Source organism: Hordeum vulgare, chromosome 7H, assembly GCF_904849725.1.
Source record: "Hordeum vulgare subsp. vulgare chromosome 7H, MorexV3_pseudomolecules_assembly, whole genome shotgun sequence".
Lineage (NCBI taxonomy): Eukaryota > Viridiplantae > Streptophyta > Magnoliopsida > Poales > Poaceae > Hordeum > Hordeum vulgare.
Window position 1 is genome coordinate 294,312,801 of NC_058524.1, and position 21,263 is coordinate 294,334,063.

Genomic DNA, 21,263 nt, shown 5'->3' on the forward strand with positions numbered 1-21,263 from the left:
GATTCAGACCTTATATTATGGTCACAACAGGCCAGAATAAACTCAAAAACAGTAAAACATAGCTTAATGTCCATTTTGTGCAAGACGATTACGACCTTATGGACACAATTGGTCAAAAAATTATACGGTTTGGACTCTCCCAAACTCTCGATGACCAATATCTAAATTTTGGTCATAGATCCATGACCAATTTGATATTCGTCACTATTTTTTTCACAAACGAGCCTTTTTCTTGTAGTGCATGGTTGCAGTGCAGATCCGAGGCGGCGATGAAAGAATCAACGCCTTGTGCATGGGAGGAAGTAAAATATGCATGGGAAGCTCGGGTGAGGTGTGAGCGTTCAACTTGTGATGCTAGGGGGAGAGGAGGAGCTTGAGGCAGTGCAAATTTGGAGGGAGGCCAGGGCGACAATATCGTCCATAGGGAGAGAAGGACGGGACAGGAGGACGGGGGAACCAGTCCAGGGGGTTTGTGGGAGAGAGGGGGAGTGGAAGGAGTCAAGAGGGGGCATGGGGAGGTTTTAAGTAGCCGGGGAGCAAGTCCACCGTGGATGGCGTCCACGGCCGTGGCACGGTTCTCTTTGGGGAACCTGGGCTCTTCGGGGCATGACCATGAGCTTCGTGGAGTTGTTCTATGTCGAGGAAAAAGAAGAGAGGGGTGGAGTGAGGCCAGAATTGCACGCATGCGGGGGCACCGATTGGAGGCCTCAGGCGGTCGTCATGCGTGCGAAGGAGGGACGACAGAGAGACAGAGGATGGGTGCGAGGGGCTCGAAGTGGTTGGGGGACACAGGTTTGTGCTTGAGTGCACCACAGCACGCTCCAGAGCGGGCTTTTGGCCGGCATGGACGGGTCTCCATGTGCTTTGGCACGACCACTTGTGTCCTGGCATGGCCAAACTTGTCCACAAGTCCTTGGAGGGAGTAAGCTATGCGGGGATGCCCTTGGATGCTCTGTGGGTGCCCTGGTTGAGAACAAAAGCTGAGAGGGAGCGAAATGAGTGTTGTCTAGGGGGCAAATGGGGGGTTTTACCCCACCAATTTTTGAGATGGGGCTGGGTTCCTTACTGACGGTAGAATATGTCTAGGAGAAGGCGTGGTAAAAGTTTGAGCTCAAGGCCAACAGTGGAAGCGGTGAGAAGGTGGTTTTTACCAAATCACCAGAAGGTGTTTGATGCTGTTTTGGGCAAGCAAATGAAGTATGCTTGCCCTGAGAATTAACAGGATCCTATGTTAGGTGCAAATGAGGTTGATCACCAAATTTTGGATTTGGTGGTGAAATTTTCCAATGTACTCTATAAACCGTAGAAATGGGTAGAAATGGTTTTATGTAGATAAATCCATTCTAATTAATTCCCACTAATGCACCACTTGGTGTGGTGGCATTATTTGAGGATTAGAGCATGCCCAAAAAGTTTTGGGTCAATTGGAGAAACTTCACAATGTCAAATTTCCCAATTTTAGAAATTAGTAGAAGAGGTTTTGAGGGGTTTTGGACAAGTTCATTTGTTCTCCCAAATGTACCACTTTGGGTACATGTATTATTAGAGTATTAGAACATGTCCACAAAATATGATCGTAAAAGCAGAAACTTGGAAATGTAGAGTTGCTCAAATTTGGTTCTGGACAAAGAGGGCTTTGGAATATTTTGGTGATAAAAATCAACTTGGATTGCGATGAAACTTGGCAAGATCATCACATATATGATATGTGACATGCTAAACTTTTACTCGAATTGTTTGGGAATATTTCTTATAGAAAAGGATTTGAAGGGTTTTGACCAATATTTTGAACATGACCATGTGTTGAAACTCTTATATATGGACAAGATATGTCCACTTGGTTTACCTAAATTTTCTCATATATTTTGGAAGCAAGAAAATAATTTGTCCTCATAAAAGACCATTTCTCGCGTCACAAAAAGATATTGAAATAAAATAGGAAAATAACTTTTAAAATAAGTTTTTTTGTGATTTTGTGTTGTCTTTTTGATAATAGGATTTAAATAAAATATTTGGGGCAAAACAACTTCCCTAATTTGACGACTTGTAGTACAAATCCCAACTCGTGGGTTTTTGAAAGCTTAAATTAAATAAAGGCTTTTGGTGAGAGCAATATCTTATAAGAATAGTTTTAGGTCCTATACACATGGTATGGTCATTGGGTAAAGACTTGGGGCAAGGAGATGAGTCTAACGGACAGGAGGAATTTTTGTGAATTAAAACGCAAGGAAACAAGCAAGCAAACAACAATCAGTTCAGGCATCACATCAGACATGAAAAGTTTCAATTGGTCCTAATTTTTTAGCTATATTAACTTAGCAAAGTAAGGCAAAACACCGGGTGTGACAGCGTGTGTATGGAACAGGCCCGGGGGCTATTGTCGGTGCACTAGGAAATGGGGTTATTTGCACCCACACTTATGCACGGGCAACCGCAACCCTCGAGCCAGCAACTCCTTGCCGAGCTCAAGCCTACCTCCGAAGAAAGCCAAAGCCAATACCGAAGCAAGGTGGAAAGACTCTCACCAGTCGATAAAATCACCCACTAGCAACGCCCGGCAAGATTCCAACCCACCAAGCCACCACTCCACCTCACCAGGGGACTGATTGTCTACATCAGCTCAGGTGTAGAGCGGGCACGCGGACACGTGGGGCTGGCACATGCATGTGGCCACAACGGAGGGCTTGTTACAGCTTTAATGACACCTATCCTGAAGTGTGGCAGAAGAATAGGAGGTAACTGGGTGGACGAGACAAAAATAAAGGAAATCCTTGCTAGGGAACTTCGCCACCGCGCCACCTCATGGCGCATTCAATGCGCTTGTCCTAGTCCGTTAGAGTTAGGTATTTCCCACTACCTATCTTGACAAGCAGTCTGTGTAGCTGTAGAACATACTGTACACCCAGGAAACGACCATTATAGCCATTGTGGTAATCCCTTGAACTATAAAAGGAGGCCCGAGACTACCTTTTGGGGGTCGACACCATGTTCAATTGCATGCGTAGCTGCACCTCTCGACCATCCATGTCGGGTTCTACGCCCCTATACTTGAACTCACATGATCAATTAAACACACACGTGGCGTAGGGTCTTATCCTCTCGAGTGCCCTGAACCTGTATAAATCCAACATGCAATCTGATCTTTGATGCTCTGTAAGCACTCAGTACCCATGCGGAATCATAAAGGGACCCCTTAGGTCGCATAGATTTTCGTGGATCTCTCGCCCCGACAGGCATGTTCGGAGTTATACTAGTTACCGTGGAATTAAATTGATGAGCCTTAAAATGAAGCTATGGGGAGAGTCATTGAGCACCTCCTAATTAGAATCAGAAGCGTCACCAAATTTGTTTTTGGTTTCATGCCTCGTAGGTCGACCATGGAAGCCATTTTCTTGGTATGACAACTTATGGAGAGATATAAGGAGCAAAAGAATGACCTGCATATTGTGTTCATTGACTTGGAGAAGGGCTACGACAAGATACCGTTGTTTGTTATGTGGTGGGACTTGGAGAAACACAAAGTCCCAGCAAAGTACATTACTCTCATCAAGGACATGTGCGATAATGTTGTGACAAGTCTTCAAACAACTGATGGCGACACTGATGACTTCTCGGTTAAGATAGGACTGCATCATGGGTCAGCTTTGAGCCCTTATCTTTTGGCCTCGGTGATAGATGAGGTCACAAGGGATATACAAGGAGATATCCCATGGTGTATTCTCTTTGCGGACGATGTGGTTCTAGTCGATGATAGTCGGGTGGGGGTCAACAGGAAGTTGGAGTTATGGTGGCAAATCTTGGAATCAAAAGGTTTTAGAGTTAGTAGGACAAAAATAGAGTACATGAGATGCGCTTTCAGTACTACTAGGCATGAGGAGGATGAGGATGTTAGCCTTGGTGGAACGGTGGTGCCTCAGAAGGACAACTTTCGATATTTGGGGTCCATGTTGGAGAAGGATGGGGATATCGACGAGGATGTTAACCATCGAATTAAAGCCTCATGGATGAAGTGGTCCCAAGCCTCTCGCATTCTCTATGATAAGAGAGTGCCATCAAAGTTAAAACTCAAGTTATATAGGACGGCGGTTCGACCCGTAATGTTGTATGGCGTTGAGTGTTGGCCGACTAAAAGGTCACACGTGCAACAATTAAGCGCGATGGAGATAAGCATGTTGAGATGGATGTGTGGACACGCAAGGAAGCACCAGATCTATATAGATGATAGACGAGATAGAGTTGGTGTAGCGCCGATTGAAGAGAAGCTTGTCCAACAACATCTGAGATGGTTTGGGCATATCCAGTGCATGCCTCCGCAATCCCAAGTGTATAGCGGATGACCAAAGCGTACTCATAATGTCAAAAGAGGACGGGGTAGACCGAACTTGACATGGGAGGAGTCCATAAAGAGAGACCTGAAGGATTGGAGCATCACCAAAGAACTAGCCATGGACAAGGGCATGTCGAAGGTTGTTATCCATGTGCTAGAACCATGAGTTGTTTGCGAGATGATCTTGTCGGTTTCACCTCTAGCCTACCCCAACTTATTAATATTTGTGAAGACTCGGGGGCCATATTTTTCACTAGAGGCTTCTCCCTCAAAGAATGCATATGGTGGGCAAACAAATTACTATTGGGCAATTGATAGAAAAGTGCATAGTTATGAAATATTTATTCACGGCAATGATCATATATGTAGGCGTCACGTCCATAAGGAAGTAGACCGAATCCTTCCTGCATCTACTACGGTTACTCCACCCATCGACCGCTATCGAGCATGCATGTAGAGTATTAGTAAAAACAGAGTAATGCTTGAAGCAACATGACAAGATGTAGACAATGTAAACTCAACTAATATGAATAATCGCCTATTTTTTATCCTTAATGGTAGCAATAAAAATAGTGTCATGTCCCCCTCTAGCACTTGGATTGAGCACTGCAAGATTGAACCCACTACAATGCACCACCCGCACTGAAGATAAATAAATCTAGTTGGCCAAACCAAGCCGATAGATCGGAGAGGAATAGAAACATCTCGTAATCATGCATCTATATAACTAGCAAAGATTCAATATATTTTTATGAATAATCTGAAAATAAACCCACAATTCATCGGATCCCAACAAACACACCACGAAGATGGTTACATAGGGTAGATCACCATGGGAATCATGGTGATCTTAGCATTGAAGAACATAGAGTGAGAGCCATCTAGGTACTAATTACGGACCCTTAGGTATGTGGTAAACAACTCACTCATAAACATGGGAGCACCAAGGTTGATTTAGAGGCCCTCTGTGATTGACCGCCCCTCCGACAGGGCATCAAAACAGGGCTTCAGATGGGATCATGGTTGAATAGGGACTTGCGATGGTGGGCTCTTTTTTATTTTCCCAACATATTAGAATTTATATAAGTGGAGATAGGTCAAGAGGCATCACGAGGTGGTCCCAACCAATCAGTGCGTAGCCACCCCCCTCGGCACGCCAGTCGGCTTGGTACCACCACGTGTGGCCTCCAGTTTCCCTCTGAAGCTTCGAGGTCTTATTTTTATCTAAATAAATCATCAAAAAGTTCCATTGTACTAAGACTATGTTTGGTACCGACTTCTTGAAATGCCAAAAATACACAAAAACAACAATTGACAAAAGGCATTGAATTTACAGATTAGTACCCAAAAATAATGTTAAATAGCATATAAATGTATATGAAGTATCCAAGATTGATAATATAATAGCACGGAACAATCAAAAATTATAGATACATTGGATACGTATCAAGGGCTAATGATGTCGATCCCCCAAACCGAAGGGCAAGGAGAGTGGGATTGTTTGAAGGGCCTGGGTTGGCTGATGTATTTTCTTGGAGTGGAACTATCACACTATGCACCTTGGCACCATCACCGCTGCATCCGCGAGGGATATCCTCTAGTAGAATCCGTGTTGCAACGCCTTGCCGGCAAGAGCGTGAGACAAGATATAGGAACATCACACTCCTCCATGTATCCCCACCAACACCTTATGTCCATATTCTTGAAAAATGCACTTCAATTTCACCCCATTTGGTCTGTTTATGTACAAAACACTCTCCATGAACTGGTACATACTTGACTCGCGGGCTACTCTCTCGGCTCTTCTTGCTCTTCATGAAGTACTCCTGTTTGAAGGAAATGGATGATATGTTCGCGGGCTAAGGAACTGGATGATATGTTTGCTACAGATTGCGGCTCAACAACAAGGATTAAAGGCATCTCTTCTACTGCAGGAGCACTTATGTCTAAGGCAAAGGCCTCTCAGCCTTCCAGAGCATGCTACTCACTGGCAAGCGTTGTTTTGTCTCTTGCAACTTTCCTACCGACGGCTGCGAGGAAGTAATCACAAGAAGTGATATCTCAATTATTTGACTGCCACATTGATGGTGTAAAAGATGGTAAGCTAGATGGACCACAAAAGTACCTGTTTAAATTTGTAGGCTTTGAGCGGCATGTTTTGACAGGTCATCACCAATGCTATTTTCTGCATGAGGGACTTGGTCTATTTGTGGAGCGTCAAAGTCCTCTTCCAACTACCTCACTTATCCATAGATGCTTCCATGAAAGGATACGGTAGTCCTTGTTAACTTGCCGCACAACAAGCCGTGAATCGCCTCGTGCGATTAGCTTTCTAATGCCTAGATCCACTACAATCTGCAAGCCGGTAAGCAATACCTCGTACTGAGCAATATTGTTGGTTTATACCTCCCACGGAAGATTCATCTAAACCATGTACTTGAGGTGCTCTCAGGTGGGCACGACAAGCACCATGCCGACACCGGCGCCTTGCAGCGAATAAGCCTCGAAGTACATGATCCATTCTTGTGTCTTTCCTTGCCGGGGAGTGTTTATTGTTAATTTCTTCGTCTTGAGTTGGTGTCCATTCTGTATTGAATTATGACTAAGTTCTACTCTGAATTGTAGATGTGCTTTAAAACTTCAAATGAAAGCTTGACAGTTCCAATGCCCATTTCATTATCATGTCGGTGGCCCCTGGATTTCTCAGGATGTGTTGCATAGGAAAGTGAGTGACGACGGTGATTTGATGTGCTTGAAAGTACTAGCACAACTTCCTCGAGGCCATAAGTAGGCCGAAGAGCAACTTCTACATTCCAGAGTACCTTGATCTTCCTCCCTGCACGAGGGAGCTCACAAATTAGACTAGGTGCTGCACCACTTTCTTCCTTGCAACTTGTTGATTTAATTCTACGCTGAAGGTGGGTTGTCAGCATTGGGACTTGCCAAAGAAGATTCCGGATTTTTGAGTGGGGGCTTCTGTGATTGGTGTCTTTCCATCCTCTACTTCCTTCTCTGCCACTAATGCAACACTAGCCACTTGATTGGCTGTCGCCAAGTACAATAGCAATGACTCTTGTAGCCTTGGTGCAACTAGTGTTGGTGTAGAGGATCGGTAATTCTTCAAATCTTGTAGCTCTCCCTCTGCTTTTGGAGTCCATTTCATAGGACATGTCCTCTTCAAAACTTAGAATAACAGCAAGGCGTGCTCACCCAATTTCAAAATAAACCTTCTTAGGCCGTCAATGCAACCGACAAGACACCACACATCCTTGACATACTTTGGTGCCACCAACTGCTCAATGGACATTGTCTTGTCGAGATTGGCTTCAATTCCATGTTGTGAATCAAAGAACCGAAGAAGCTTGTCGGGTGGAATGCTAAACATGATATTCTCGAGGTTGAGCTTCATGTTGATCTTGCATAGATTTGCAAATGTTTCTTGCAGGTCTTGGATCAATGTTGCCTTGTCCTTATTTCAACCACTATATCATCTGTATATGCTTCCAAACTTTTGTGCAACCGAGTTTCAAAACTGAACTAGGCTACCCTTCCAAACATTGATCCTGCACTATTTAATCCAAAAGGAATATACTTGAGGTAGTATGTGCCACATGGATTTATGAATGTAGTTTTCTCCTCAGCTTCCTTGGCCATAAAGATTTGATGATAACCAGTGTAGGCGCAAGAAAAAAAGATAAGATCACAACCAGAAGTGGATTCAACAATATGGTGGATGGGTGGCAAAGGGAAAGAGTCTTTGGGACAAGCTTTATTAAGATCATTGAAACGGATACAAAGCCTCCCCTTCCCATTATTCTTGCGCACTACAGCTAGATTGGTTAACCATATTGAGTGGATCACTCCTCCGATCAGGCATGTCGCTTCCAATTTCTTGATCTCTTCGGGGATAAACTCTTGTTGTTCCAAGGCTTGCTATATGAACTTATACTTGACACGTCTTGCATGAGGACAGACGTCAATGTGGTGCTTTAATTACCTCCCTGGGAATGCTAGGGATGCCAGATGGTTTTCATGCAAACACATCAGCATTCGCACATAGGAAGGCAACAAGCGTACTTTCCTATTTGATGTCCAGGGTGGCACTTATGGTGAAAGTGTCGCCCAATATATCTTCCCATGCGGACACTTGCTTCATCTTGGGCATAGCAACCTTGGGCTTCTTGCTATTGCGAGCAAAGCTCTCCGGCAAGTCGTCAGCGGGCTTGATCCACTCTCTAGTGTGCTATCCTGGAGTCCTTGTTGGAGGTTTTGCTGTGTCACACCACTTTTTTCTCCCTCACGTCACTATATTAATTAAACTTGAAAACTAGGAGCAGCAAAATCTTTATGTGGGTTGTGATGTTTGACATGATCGCTATTTGATTGCATAACTGATTGTGCTCCTAAATGATAAAATTCCTCCTACTCTCACAACTCATCTTCTTGATCCAAATCTTTCCCAATGATCGGGACATGTGCATAGTCCCACCACTATTTTTACACAAAATTGTTTTGGCCAAAAAGCATTTATTTAAGTTTGGTTTTCTAAAACCCCTAAATTGAGGTTTGAAATACAAGTCCTCAAATAAGGGAAAATGTTTTTCTTAAAATATTTATTTGTAAACTATTATATATAAGACCTCCCAAAACAACTAAAATATTATTTAAAAGTTATTTTTGTATTTTAGTTAAATTCCCTTTTATGAGGCCAAAAATTGTCTTTTATAGGAAAAAATATTTTTATGTTTCAAAAAATATTTGAGAAAATTGAAGGAAACTTAGTGGACATATATTGTCCATATATATGAGTTTAAACACATGGTCATGTTCCAAATATTGGACAAAGCCCTCCAAAACACTTCATAGACATTTCAAGTATTTGAAATATTTCCATAAGAAATATTGTCAAATAAGTACAAGAAATATTATAGCAAGTCACATATACCTCATATGATGATCTTTTCAACTTTCAACCCAGTCTAAGTAGTTTTGGTTCACAAAAGTGCTCCAAAACCCTTTGTGTGTAGATTCAAATTTAAACAACTTTGCATATGGTGTTAAGTTTCATAGCAATTGGGTAAAGGTATCTTTCCCAAAACCCCATCAAATCCTTCTGGCAGAATCTTGAAATTGCTCCTAAGGCATCCAAAGCTTTTCCCCTTCACCCCAAAACTTTACCACAACTTCTTAGGAATCCCTACCACCCCAGCACGTTTCCTGGTGCCCACCTCCATGATTGGAGGGGTGAAACCGCACTTGCAACCCCCTGGACAACATCTTGCTCCCCCTATCTCTCTGCTCTCCTCCACCCATGGCTCTTTGAGAGCATCCCATTCCCCTCCACCCTTTGTTTCATCCTCCCTCAACTGGTGGACACTAATGTGTGCGTTAGAGCGCGTCAAAAGCTCAATCATGCAGGCCAAAGGTGTGCTCTACACTACTAGGAAAAGGCCTGCTAGTGGCGCACCTATTTTGGCTACTAATCGCGCACTACAGGTGCGCCACTAGCATCACGCCATTAGAATTTTTTACTAATGTCGCACCACAAGTGCGCCATTAGTATCTGGTATACTAATGGCGCACAAGGCAGTGCGCCATTAGTATAGCTCATGGTGCGCCATTAGTATCTGGTATACTAATGGTGCACCAGGCAGTGCGCCATTAGTATAGCTCATGGTGCGCCATTAGTATCTGGTATACTAATGGAGCACCAGGCAGTGCGCCATTAGTAGAGCTCATGGTGCACCATTAGTATGCCTCCCATGGGCCATATTTACCCATGTGCTCTGGCTTACTAATGGCGCACTAGTTGACGATGCGCCACTAGTGTGCTATTTTGCAGTGTGCCACTAAAGTGTTGACTGGTGCGCCACTAGTATGAATATTAGGTATTATTTTTTTTTGATATTTGCACATGTTAGAAAAAATATTATTGCACAAAATATAGAAAGCACAACATATAAACAACAGATTTATCGAATACAATAGAAGATTAGTTTCCGAATACAATTCATCATATTAGTCTCCGAATTTAAAATACCGAACAAAGCTAGAACATTACATGTCTTGAGACCGCGAGTAGTGAGTTTGTCTTCCATTACAAGTCAATATCGATCATCTAAACTACCATCACATAGAAGAGAGTTGCGGTCATCACGATGAGCATAATCACGATGAAACTGGTCTTCATCCGGTTCCTCCAACGATCCCTCTGACCGCCAGGCGGTTGCTTGATGCAGGGGAACGTCGTATTGTGGGTGAACATGTGCTGGCCGTACCTACGAATCGTCCTGTTCAAGGTGCCTCTAGGTCAGCCACAGACACACACTACTGGCAGTGGTTGCTCTGTTGGTTCACTCTGATTTGATTTTCAACTAGTATAGGTTACCCGCTATATGTTTGTTGCTGTCTACTATAACTAAATTTTTTCTCTCTAAAGTATTAAGTGAATTCTGGACTTCTTTGTTCACACTATAAGTACACACTTCTCTATATTGAATTATCTATTATATATCTGAGCACATTTGTTTCTTTACAAAGTTGTGTTCACCAAGCCACAACAAATTTAAACTCCATTTTTCTCGAACTAGTAAAGATAATCTGTAGCAAACTAACAATGTTACTCTATACCTTTTTAGTGTTATAGTACTCCCTCCATCCCAAAATTTTGAGACGGAGGGAGTACATAAGTAGATATACATCAAGGATGGTCAACGAGGCATTTCACGCTCCTGCCGTTGACCCATGCAACTAAATGTTCTATAAATTTACTGAACTGAACACTTTCGAAAACAATACTTAGATCATGATATTGAGATCATTGCGATAAGCCAACAAACATACCTATCATATGAACTGCATTGTAAAACCATTGCATTCAGCATTCGTAGGTGCACCATATTCGGAGGACGCGCTCACCGAAGGGTAGATTTGAGTTGAAACAGACTAGCTCTGCTTGATAGTGTGCTACACAATACAAGGCTCAGGCTCAACCTGTTGCTCCATTGATTAGCAAGGCTGAGGATGGAAGGCATCAACAAAGCAACCAACAAAATAACCACAAGATCCATGCAGATCGTTGGCAAAGCAAATCTTAAAGAAGAAATAGCTAGCAACAATAAGACTAGGCATATTAGTATCAACCGAGCAATCCAAAATGCACCAAACCAGCAGCTACAAGGCAATAAGACTAGGCATATTAGTGTCAACTTCGAATTAACATGATGTATAACCTGACCTTTAACCATATTAAATGACAAGCAATCAACAAATAAGGTTCAAGTAGGTCGGAAATTCCAGAATACTGCACACGCAAAAGACACATTCAGATAAACATGAAGCTCTCAACATAACCACAGCAAGTAGGACATAAGGATTTCAATCTTCAAAGAACAGAGAGCTTGAGTCACCATGCATCAGCATCCGCAAAAGACACCACCACCCGTTATGCATCTCACCAGGTCGCCTAGAAGAACAAGATAAACAAGTGCACATCATTCATCAATATAGTGCGTCGTTGGAAATCTGAGTCAAGTAGTCTTCCATCTGATTCTGAATTGTTTAAATATGAGGCTAATTTAAAAGCTATGATTTTCCACCATCCCAAAGGTTCCTTATAAATCTTAGCCCCATCGAATTGCCACCACAAAGGTAAAACGACAAAATGATCTCACGTGCATTCTTGAAAGTTTGAGATGCAATGCTATAGAGAACTAGATGAACATTTATATTATCCTAACAAAGGTGCACGTCCATGTTGAGTTATGCGAACCATCCCTCTTCTGAATTCATATATAACCTTCAGTCCATGGAATTACCTAGTATGCTTTGATAACAGATGCAGGCTCTGTTGGGCTACCCCCAGGCTTCACATCACTTCCTTCAGATCATTGGGTAGACAAAGCTTCACCTTTTGAACAGATGCAGGCTCTGTTGGGCTTCCTCAAGCTATTGTTGCCCAATGAAGCCACGCACCTGAAAGTTATATCTAACATGGTTATTTATCACATCAGTATCTATGATCAAAGAGAGAAGTCACAGAACAAATCTCTAATTGATTTGAAAAGTTTGAAAATACTAGACTGCAAATGTTACATACATATAAGAAATTCAGAAAGAACGAACCTAGCGATAGTTAGGCCAGCACGAATCTTGCATTCCCAGAGATAGCAGACACCCGTGAATTCGCTGTGCCCAATTGATCCTAACCAACCAATCTCTTCTAGCAGGAAATGGCAACGACGAATCAAGAACGAAATAGTAACCCCCTTCATCGAGCTAGATGAGATGATTCCAACGGATGAAAATAAATGCAGCAGATTGATCATTGTTACCTTAGCTGTAGGTCCGGGAAATGGCTTTGGATTGTTTCCCTCCTCTGCCTCCGGTCCCCCGAGACAAGGAACAAATGAATCGGTTCCGGCAATGATTGAGTGACGGAGCAGGTGGGAATGGGATTATAGGCCGGCGTAGGGGGTCTGGAATCGATTGGATTGGAGTCGTCGCTACTCTCTCCCGGCCTCCTCGTGTGCCATTTGCCAGCGCCCTCTCCTCCTCCGAAGGTTGCCGCTCCCGCTCCCCTCTCCGGCCACCGACGTTTCGCTGTTGCGCCCCATACCGATGCCGGAGGAGAAGGCTGCTTTTGCCGACGCCAGAGGAGCCGATGAGGAGGAGCTTGAACAGGTAGTCGAAGTCGGGATGCGCCTGCGGATGAGAGGACGATGCCGTCGATGAATCCATGGCTGCTCGCTCCACAAACAGATGGATGGATGGATCTTGTCCACCCGCCACCGCCGCGCCGCGAGCAGAAGGGATCGCCGGCCGGATCAGATCGCAGATCTACTTCTCTTCTCTTCTCAGCTATTAGTGGGGGAAGGAAAGAAGGAGGGTTTGCTTTACGGTGACGACAAGACAAAGTTTGCCATAGTAGGTTACTAATGGCGCACCAGCTGGTGGTGCGTCATTATTAGTTTTGAAAAAAAATTAGTAGTGGCGCACCACCTACAAATGCTCGATTAGTAGCCCTGGTTACTAATGGCGCACCAGCTGGTGGTGCGTCATTAGTAGTTTCGCAAAAAAAATAGTAGTGGCGCACCACCTACAAATGCGCCATTAGTAACCCTGGTTAGTAATGGCGCACCAGCTGGTGGTTCGCCATTAGTAGTTTTACAAAAAAAATTTATAGTAGTGGCGTACTGGGTGAGTGGTGCGCCATTATTAGTTAAACTAGTAATGGTGCACTGTGCCCCGGTGCGCCATTAGTACTTCTGCAAAAATAAAATTACAGTAGTGGCGCACCGAGTGTGTGGTGCGCCATTAGTGTCCATCACACAAATGGCACACCTGCACATGGTGCTCCACTGCTATATAGAAGTGGCACACTACTTGTCTGGTGCGCCATTAGTGTTTATATCATCTATAGCCCTTTTCCTAGTAGTGCTAGAGCATGCATGCACGCTCCTGAGAGTTAGCCTTGTCGCTTGCCCATACTTCGGCCGCCTCGAGCCTCCCCCTCGCGCCAGTCGAGGTGCCTTGGCCTCTGCAGCACGCTCGACTGCCAGCCCCATCTGTCCTCTCTCAATGGCTCTCCCGAGTGCAAGTCCGACGCCGCCCGACCCGGCAAATCCTCTCCCTCGCACGCGCTTGCTTCCCTCTCTTCTCTCCCCCTCTGTAGTCCTAGACCAACCCCAGGAACGCCCCATGAACTTCCCCTCGAGCCCGCGTACCCTCTAGCCTCGGCCACAACCTCACCTACGCAACGACGGATGATGGACCACGGGGCAGCCTATATAAAGCCACCCCTGGCTCCCCCGCTTGTTCCACTCATCTCCCCCACCTCCCAATCGCATGTCTGCACTACACCCCCCTCGATTTCGAGCTCAGATGCTCGGGGTCGAGCCGAGGCTCGCCGCCTCTCATCGTCGACGTTATTGTGGTGAGGGACTGATACATCTCAAACGTATCTATAATTTTTGATGGTTTCACGCTGCTACCTTGTCAACTTTGCATGTTTTTTTACCTTTCATATCTTTTTTGGGAATAACTTAGTAATTCAGTGCCATGCTCTAGTTCCTATTTTTTCTTTGTTTTTGACTCTTTTGAGATGTGATTTTGGAATGGAGTCCAAACGGAATAAAAGCCCCGAAATAAATTTTTCCAGAACTGAAGAAGATCGGGAGGCTTGAGGGCCATGGCAGTGGGCCCACAGGGGGACCACAAGCCCTGTTGCCGCGGCCAGGGGGGAGGCCGCGGCAACCAATCTTGTGGCCCCCCTGACACTCTCCTGCCATAGGTCTTTGGCCCATAAATTCCCTAAAAATCCAGAAAAAATTAGGGCATCCACGAAAACACTTTTCCGCCGCCGCAAGCTTCCGTTTCCGCGAGATCTCATCTGGAGACCCTTCACGGTGCCCTGCCGGAGGGGGCTTTGGAGTTGAAGGGCTTCTTCATCAACATCATCGCCCATCCAATGCCTCGTGAGTAGTTCCCTTCAGACCTACGGGTCCGTAGTTAGTAGCTAGATGGCTTCTTCTCTCTCTTGGATCTTCCATACAAATTTCTCCATGATCTTCATGGAGATCTATCCGATGTAATCTTCTTTGGCGGTGTGTTTGTCGAGATCCGATGAATTGTGGATTTGTGATCAGATTATCTATGAATTATATTTGAGTCTTTGCTGATTTCTTATATGCATGATTTGATATCCTTGTAAGTCTCTCCGAGTCTTGGGTTTTGTTTGGCCAACTAGATCTATGATTCTTGCAATGGGAGAAGTGCTTGGTTTTGGGTTCATACCGTGTGGTGACCTTTCCCAGTGACAAAAGGGGCAGCAAGGAACGCATCGTGTTGTTGCCATCAAGGGTAGCAAGATGGGATTTTATCGTAGATATGAGATTATCCATCTACATCCTGCCATCTTGCTTAAGGCGTTACTCTGTTCTTTTGGACTTAATACACTAGATGCATGCTGGATAGCGGTCGACGTGTGGAGTAATAGTAGTAGATGCAGAAATGTATCGGTCTACTTGTTTTGGACGTGATGCCTATAGATATAATCATTGCCTTAGATAACGTCACAACTTTCCGTGGTTCTATCAATTTCTCGACAGTAATTCGTTCACCCACCGTCTACTAGCTTTCATGAGAGAAGCCACTAGTGAACACTACGGCCCCCGGGTCTATTCACATCTATCGTTTCCACTTTCACTTTTACTTTGCTTGTTTACTTTGTTGCTTTCAGTTCTCACTTTGCAAACAATCTATAACGGATTGACAACCCCTTCATAGCATTGGTGCAAGCAATCTATAACGGATTGACAACCCCTTCATAGCATTGGTGCAAGCTCTTTGTGTTTGTGCATGTACTTGTGTCTTGACGAGATCTTCCACTGGTTCGATACCTTGGTTCTCAAAACAGAGGGAAATACTTACCGCCGCTCTGCTACATCACCCTTTCCTCTTCAAGGGAACACCAACGCAAGGCTCCAAGGCCGCGTGGAAATCCTTTGAATATTTGCCAAGGAAGTCCCTAAAGGCGTAGCCATAGCAGCAGGATTCCTGGCTACGTACCAGGGAAGGTCTGTTGTCGCAGTAGCAGGGACCTCCCTCGGCTCTATTTTCTTCCCTCATGACCATCTCTCCCTCTTCTGACTCATTTCCCCCTCTCCCAATCATTTCCGACAAAGGGTGTCTCCGTCGACTCCCTCCCGAAGCATCTCCGCCGCAGGTGTTCATCGCTGGCAAGCCACAACACCCCGGTTCCCCTCTCCACCTCAGGCCGAGATGCGGGAGGTCTAGGAGCTGATCCCCATCATTAGAACGCCTCCCCATCGGCTGCATCATCGCCGGCGAGGTCCCGTGCTCTCTACCTCGAGGAGGGAGATGACAGGTGGGCTCGACCTGTCATATTTCGTCACCCTCTCTCTCTCTCTCTCTCTGTCAAGCCTGGCCCGCGAGAAGGTCTGAATCAAAACCTGCCACGGGAACCCCTCCGCCCTGGCACGTTTTCATTTGAGCCAGCTGGACTTACGACAATTTCTGCCAAGAGGGCACAATTAGCTTTTGTTTTTTTTGTTTTTTGCAGATCTTGCAAAAGTCACCAAGATTAAATAATAGTCCAAATGAACTGATTCGAAATCCTATTTTTCCTAAAAACCTAAGATATTTAATGGTATAACTTGTGTAATTTTCACAAAAACTGTTACACGTTGTTTGATTTAAAAACCTGGTTTTAAATATTTCAACTATCTGTTGAAGTGGTTTACAAAACTGCTATTTTACAAAGATGGGGTGACACTTGAAAATCAAAATCCAATAGTTTTTACCAAGCTTCCAAGTACCCTGCTATTTTACAAAGATGGTGTGACATTTTTAGAAAGACTTCATTTTCTCTCTTTTTGTCGTGCTCTTATTTCTGCCCATTAAATTGTGATGATAGATTGTATTACTGACGATGGACTTGGACTAGAAGACTTTGAAGACCCTAGAGACTTTGTTGAGCCAGTCAAGCAACCCTTTGACCATGTCTCAAAACTATTTTTATCTATGTCATATAGCACTCCGATCTGATGCATTAAATCATATTGAATCGGTAACCACCTTAGTGGGTTGTTTCCAATAACCCCTCATTGACACTTGCACTTGAGCATGACCCAACCATCCTATGATGGATTTGAGGGTGGGAAGTAGTTAGGTTGCTAGTAGTTGCTACACAAAAGGGATGGGATTATGCATGCTGATGATGAAGGAAATGGTTTGAAAGACTTTTCAAAAACCCCGTCGGGTGCCACTAATGCCCGACGGAGATGTGTTGGTCTAGTTGCCAACTTCATAAAGAAGTGGTGTACCGAGGAAAGTTGTGTGTGTGGTTTCAAAAACGGGATTAGATTTAAGATTTGTTGACCTCACGAACTGTGACAGCCCGATGCCGACGTTCCAGAAGATTCCCCTTCTATTCCGTTTTCGTCGTGTGATTTATTTTATTTGTCGCATCATCATCGCATCATGCGCATCATCTGCATTGCATCGGCATCTCCGTTGCCGCCAGTTTTAAAAACGTTGCATCCGTTGTTAGTTGTCGGTTATCGTCGTTGTTCGTTCCGAGCCCGACCGCACTCGCACGCGCCCGCGGCATCGTCGAAACCCTTTTTTTAAAGTGTGTTTAAAACATTCTCCGATTGAGCTGGAATTTCTTGTGCGGTATTATTTATATATAGATAGGCCGCCTGTCGAATTTCGTCGCGATCGGAGTCCGTCTGGTACCCGAACGGTCGACCGTAGCGGCACCGTCTCCGGTTACTCATCGGACGTCTGTCGGTGTCTTAAAAATTCGTGTCGCGCCGCCCGTTTTCCCTCTCGTCTCCGGTAAACCACCCTACACGGCCACTTACCCGTTCCCGCGTTCGGAATCGTCCGAATCCGACCGCACGGTTGTATCCGGATCGAAATTTCGCTAAACCTAGCCCCCCCATTTGTCTATATATAGTCCCCGTGTGTATTTTTTTAGACAGCCCCCCTTCCACCTCGGGATCCGCCCAGCCAACCCTAACTGCCTCTCCCACCTCTCTCTCTCACCTCCCACCTCCTCCTCGCATCGCCGGGCCCGTGAGCCCACGCGAGGCCCGCCAAGCCCATCTGCGCGCCGCCGCATTCGCCTGAGCAACCCCGAGCCCGTGTTCCCGTGCCTCCCGCTAGCGCCTCTAGTTAGCCCCGTCGGCCCGGCGTTCGGTGCCGCTCGCCGGCGCCCCTCCCCTCGCCGGAGGTCCCCGCCGGCCGCGCCAGGTCACTGCTGTCCCCGAGCCGCGCCGCCAGAATCTCGGTCCCGCCGCCGCCTGAGACTGCAACCCGTGCTCGACGCCCCGCCGGCCGATCTCCCTGCCCGGCTTCCTCCTCGCGCCGGCACCATCGGGAATGGAGCCCCGGTGGCCGGATCTGTCCCATGCCGCCATTCCCCTCTAGTTCCCCTAGCTGCCGAGGCTGGAGCTCCTCCAGCGGCTCCCTCCTGCGCCGCCATGGCTCCTCACGGGAGGACGAGGGGGCCTCCCCGGGAACGACGACCGAAACCTCGCTCCTGGGCCTCGCTCGGCCTCCACCGCCTGGGCTCAGCTGGGCCGTTCGGCCTCCCCACCGCGAGCGCCGGCCCAAGCCTCCTCCAAACCGCCTCCTCTTGGCCACAGCCAGTGGGTGAGTCCCCTGCCGCCTCTAATCCTCGCCCTAGTTATCTTTTGCTATGCTACGCCCTTTGTTTAGGCCCGTAGCAATTTTTTTCAGTTTTCGGATTTTATTTAATTTCAGGTTTATGCTAGATTTGAAAACCCCTGTAGAAATTTAACCGTAAGTCGGTTCGCGACGTATAGCATATGCTTTTGTGGTAGTTTTGCGCGTAGAATACGAATTTCAAACAGGCATAATTGTTTGACGTCGTTTAGCATGACTACCGCCTAGGTTTAGGTGCTGTCTAGATAGGAAAGTGCCCGTATTTAATTTTTGCGCAAGTCCGAATTGCTCGTGTGCCTTAGATAAAATGCCCATGTTTTAGGGACACCTTTGCCATGTATTTTAGAGCGGTCACAGGTATTTTTGCATGTATGGATTGCCGGTAGTTTATTTTCTCGTGTATAGGTTATTTGCCCGCATTAATGTGTGGCATTATTTTGTGTTGCAAACCCCACATATTTTATATGTTTCCGCGGTAGAAAAATCCCATGGATTTTCCTATGCAATTAGTTTTAGCTTTTGAGTAAGTTAGTTCGCGAGATATTTTGCTATGTTGCCCTTTTGTTTAATTCGTAGGATTTATTCCGTGCCTTGTTTGAATTAGTTGTCAACTAGGGAGTTCTTCTTAGATGTTTTGTTTAGCCCCTGGTATTTTTGGTTGCAATAGAAATGCATGTTTAGGTGTGTTTTGATTGCCCTCAAGTTGCTAGAAATAGTGCTGTTTTAGAGGAGCTGAAATATTTCGAAGTCTGGAATCTGTTATATTTTGTTGCTGTTTTGTTTTGCTTCTATCTTTAGATCTGTAGCTTTTTTGAGGTTGGTCCAATGGAGTTCGTTGTACCCCTTGTGTTTCTCTAGCATGTTGTAAATTATCATGCCATTTGGAGTCCTGTAGCTATAGGTTTTGCTGCTGTCAATATAGCTTCAGATCGAAAACTGCACTTTCATGAGGTGTAATTTTCACTAAGTCTGAAATAGTGTGTGGGATGCCGTTTTGTGTCTTCTTGTCCTAGTGCTCCTTGCTGCCATGCTAGTGGTTGTTAGTTGTTTGTAGTAGAGCGTCTTGACCTCTTTTGTGCCATGCCTTGCTTGAATTTATCGGAGTTGTGTAGCCGTAGTTGTGGGGCATAGAAAATGCTATGTGGCTGTTTTTGGCAGATTGTAGTCATTTCTTGTTTTGCACGTTGTTTTTGAACCGTAGCTCCGATTTGATCGTGTCCTACATGAAACTTGCTTAGAATCTCGCGTAGTTTCATGTTCTCTTTCTGGTTGTATGTTTTGAAGTGCTCGTGACCATCATTGCACACATATTGCATTCATGCCATCATATCTTGCGGTGCTTGTATCTTTTGAACCGTAGCTCCGTTGGAGGTGATCTCTATGTGTAGATTGCTTGTCTTGACGCGTAGAATCACGTGAACCTATTTGTCTTGCTGTTTAACAACCAGTTAAATGGGTTAGTTCAGATCTGGACAGAATTGTAAATTAACATGTGAGGTCGTTACGGAGGTCTATATGACATTTCCGACCTCATTTAAAATGCATAGATAGGTAGTTTAATTACGCTTCACCTCTTGCCATGTTTAACCACATTTAATATTGCCGTGTATCTATTCGGGATATAACTAAATAATAAGCGTGGAGTTTCGTCAATATGCAACTTGTTGCATATTAAACTTCACTTAATGTGTAGTGTTTGTTTGTCGTGAATTGTAATGTCGTGTCTTGCATGTTTTCAGCTGCTCATGCATCATTTGTGTTGTTGCATCGTGTGGTGAATTTCGTGTGTTGATGCTTGTTTACGGTGTTCCCCGTGTCGATAGAGTTACGCAAGCGTGTCGGATGTGAGGACCCGTTCGACTACATCGGTTCGTCTGCTTCACGGAGGCATTCTTCTTCCAAGCGGGATCTCAGGCAAGATGATCATTTCCCAGATACCATTACTATCATTGCCATGCTAGTATTACCGCTTCTATCAATTATATCTCGTTGCCTACCACATGTTAAATACCAGCTTCTCAACAATGTCATGATAGCCTTCAACCTGTTCGACCTAGCAAACCACTGATTGGCTATGTTACCGCTTGCTTATCCATGTTGTTAGCGTTGCTCGATGCAGGTGCAGTTGCTTCCATGTGAAAACATGGGTTCCTTGTTATATCATCCTATTAATCCTATTGAATTTAATGCACCTATATACTTGGTAAAAGGTGGAAGGCTCGGCCTTTCTAGCCTGGTGTTTTGTTCCCCCTTTGCCCCCTTAGTTTCGGCTACCGGTGTTATGTTCCATACACGAGCGCTCCTAACACGATCGAGGTTGTTATGGGGACCCCCTTGATAATTCGTTTTAGATTAAAGCTGGTCTGGCAAGGCCCAACTTTGGTTTTTCTTTTGCCCAACATAATAATTTTGATAAATTGAAATGCATAGGGAGTTAGCGCTACCCGAGGAGTAATTTTACATAAACAGGGGGGCCAGTGCTGATGGTGTTGGTCCCAAACGTTCTGCCTGCGGGGCCACCGCGGGGAAACTCGAGATTTGGCACTTGTACCTAGTTCCATCCGTCGTGTCCTGAGAACGAGATACGCGGCTCCTATCGGGTACGTCGACACGTCGGGCGGCCTTGCTGGATTAGTTTTACCTTTGATGAGATATCTTGTGCATCGGGATTCCGGTGATGCTTTCGGTAATCTCAGAGTTGAGGTTTTCCACTAGGGAATCC